Consider the following 2737-nt stretch of genomic DNA (forward strand, 5'->3'; position numbering starts at 1 on the left):
GTCAAGCTAGTGACATATGCTCTCTCCCGTTTCTTTCTGCAGGGACTCATTGCTATGAGTTTTCCTCTTAGCATAGGTTTCATTGTGTCCTATAAGTGTGGGAATGTTGTTCCTTCATTTTCATTAAATTCTAAGAAGTCTTTAATTTATTTATTTCTTCACTGAACAGGTTATCATTGAGTAGAGCATTGTTCAACTTCCATGTATATGTGGGCGTTCTTCCCTTATTTTTATAAAAGACCAGCTTTAGCCCATGGTGGTCTGATAGAAATCATCGGATTATTTTTATCATTCTATATCTATTGAGGCCTGTTTTATGACCAATTATATCGTCAATTTTGGAGAAAGTACCATGAGGTGATGAGAGCAATGTATATCTTTTTGCTTTAGGATAGAATGTTCTAGAAATATCTGTTAAGTCCATTTCGTTCATGACTTCGCTTAGTCTGTATATTTCTCTGTTTATTTTCTGTTTCCATGATCTGTCCATTGATGAGAATGGACTGTTGAAATCTCCTACTATTATTGTGTGAGGAGCAATGTGTGCTTTGAGCTTTAGTAAGGTTTCTTTTATGTGTATAGGTGTCCTTGTATTTGGAGCATATATATTTAGGATTGAGAGTTCATCTTGGTGGATTTTTCCTTTGATGAATATGAAGTGTCCTTCCTTATCTTTTTTGATGAATTTTAGTTGAAAACTGATTTTATTCAATATTAGAATGGCTACTCCAGCTTGCTCTTCCGACCATTTGGTTGTAAAATTGTTTTCCAGCTTTCACTCTGAGATAGTGTCTGTCTTTGTCTTTGAGGTGTGTTTCCTGTAGGCAGCAGAATGCAGGGTCCTCATTGCATATCCAGTTTTTTAATCTATGTCTTTTTATTGAGGAGTTGAGACCATTGATGTTGAGAGATATTAAGTAATAGGTATTATTGCTTCCTGTTATATTCATATTTGGATGTTAGATTCATATTTGTATGCTTTTCTTGTCTTTGTTTTGTTGCCAAGACTATTAGTTTCTTGTTTTTTCTAGGGTGTAGCTTGACTCCTTATGTTGGGCTTTACCATTTATTACCCTTTGTAGCACTGGATTCGTAGAAAGATATTGTGTAAATGTGGTTTTGTTATGGAATATCTTGGTTTCTCCATCTATGTTAATTGAGAGTTTTGCAGGATACAGTAGCCTGGGCTGGCATTTGTGTTCTCTTAGGGTCTGTATGACATCTGTCCAGGATCTTCTGGCCTTCATAGTTTCTGGCGAGAAGTCTGGTGTGATTCTGATAGGTCTACCTTTATATGTTACTTGACCTCTTTCCCTTACTGCTTTTAATATTCTTTCTTTATTTTGTGCGTTTGGTGTTTTGACTATTATGTGACGGGAGGTGTTTCTTTTCTCGTCCAATCTATTTGTAGTTCTGTAGGCTTCTTGTATGTTTATGGGCATTTCTTTCTTTAGGTTAGGGAAGTTTTGTTCTATGATTTTGTTGAAGATAGTTACTGGTCCTTAGAACTGGGAGTCTTCACCCTCTTCTATACCTATTATCTTTAGGTTTGATCTTTTCATTGAGTCCTGTATTTCCTGTATGTTTTGGACCAGTAGATTTTTCCATTTTACATTATCTTTCACAGCTGTTTCAGTGATTTCTATGGAATCTTCTGCTCCTGAGATTCTCTCTTCTATCTCTTGTATTCTGTTCGTGATGCTTGTATCTACCGTTCCTTGTCTCTTCCTTTGGTTTTCTACATCCAGGGTTGTTTTCCTGTATTGTTTCTTTATTGCTTCTATTTCCATTTTTAATTCCTTCAACTGTTTGATTGTGTTTTTCTGCAATTCTTTCAGGGATTTTTGTGATTCCTCTCTATAGGCTTCTACTTGTTTATTTATGTTTTCCTGCATTTCTCCAAGGGAATTCTTCATGTCTTTCTTGAAGTTCTCCTGCACCGTGATCAAATATGATTTTGAATCTATATCTTGTTTTTCTGGTGTGTTTGGATGTTCACTGTTTGCTTTGGTGGGAGAATTGGGCTCTGATGATGCCATGTATTCTTGGTTTCTGTTGCTTGGGTTCCTGCGCTTGCCTCTCGCCATCAGATTATCTCTAGTGTTACTTTGTTCTGCTATTTTTGACTGTTGCTAGACCGTCCCATAGGCCTGTGTGTCAGGAGTGCATTAGACCTGTTTTCCTGTTTTCTTTCAGCCAGTTATTGGACCAGAGTGTTCTGCTTTCAGGTGTGTAGTCTTTCCTGTCTACTGGTCTTCAGCTCTTCCTGTGTGCCTGTGTCCTGAGTCCACCAGGCAGGTTGCTTGGAGCAGAAAAGTTGGTCTTACCTGTGGTCCTGAGGCTCAAGTTTGCTCGTGGGGGGGTTGCTTTTGAGCTCTCCGTGAGGGCACCAACCAGGAGAGCCTGTGCTGCCTTTTCCTGGAGCCCTCGTGCTCCAGGGTCCCAGATGTTGTTAGGTATTTCCTTCTGGAGTCAGAAATGTAGACAGAGTGTAGTCTCTTCTGGCTTCCCAGGCGTGTCTGCCCCTCTGAAGGTTTAGCTCTCCCTCCCACAGGATTTGGGTGCAGGGAGTGTTTGATTGGATCCCTTCAGATTCAGGTGGTGTCTGGATCGCAAGGGACTTTCTGCTCAAGTGTCCCTACCTTCAGGTTTCCAGAGGCCCTATACAGTTTCTTCTTGGGCCAGGAATGTGGGCAGCGGTGGACAGTATTGGTGGTCTCTCCAGATCTGCAGTCTC

Source organism: Rattus rattus, chromosome 8, assembly GCF_011064425.1.
Source record: "Rattus rattus isolate New Zealand chromosome 8, Rrattus_CSIRO_v1, whole genome shotgun sequence".
In the NCBI taxonomy this organism is placed as follows: Eukaryota; Metazoa; Chordata; class Mammalia; order Rodentia; family Muridae; genus Rattus; species Rattus rattus.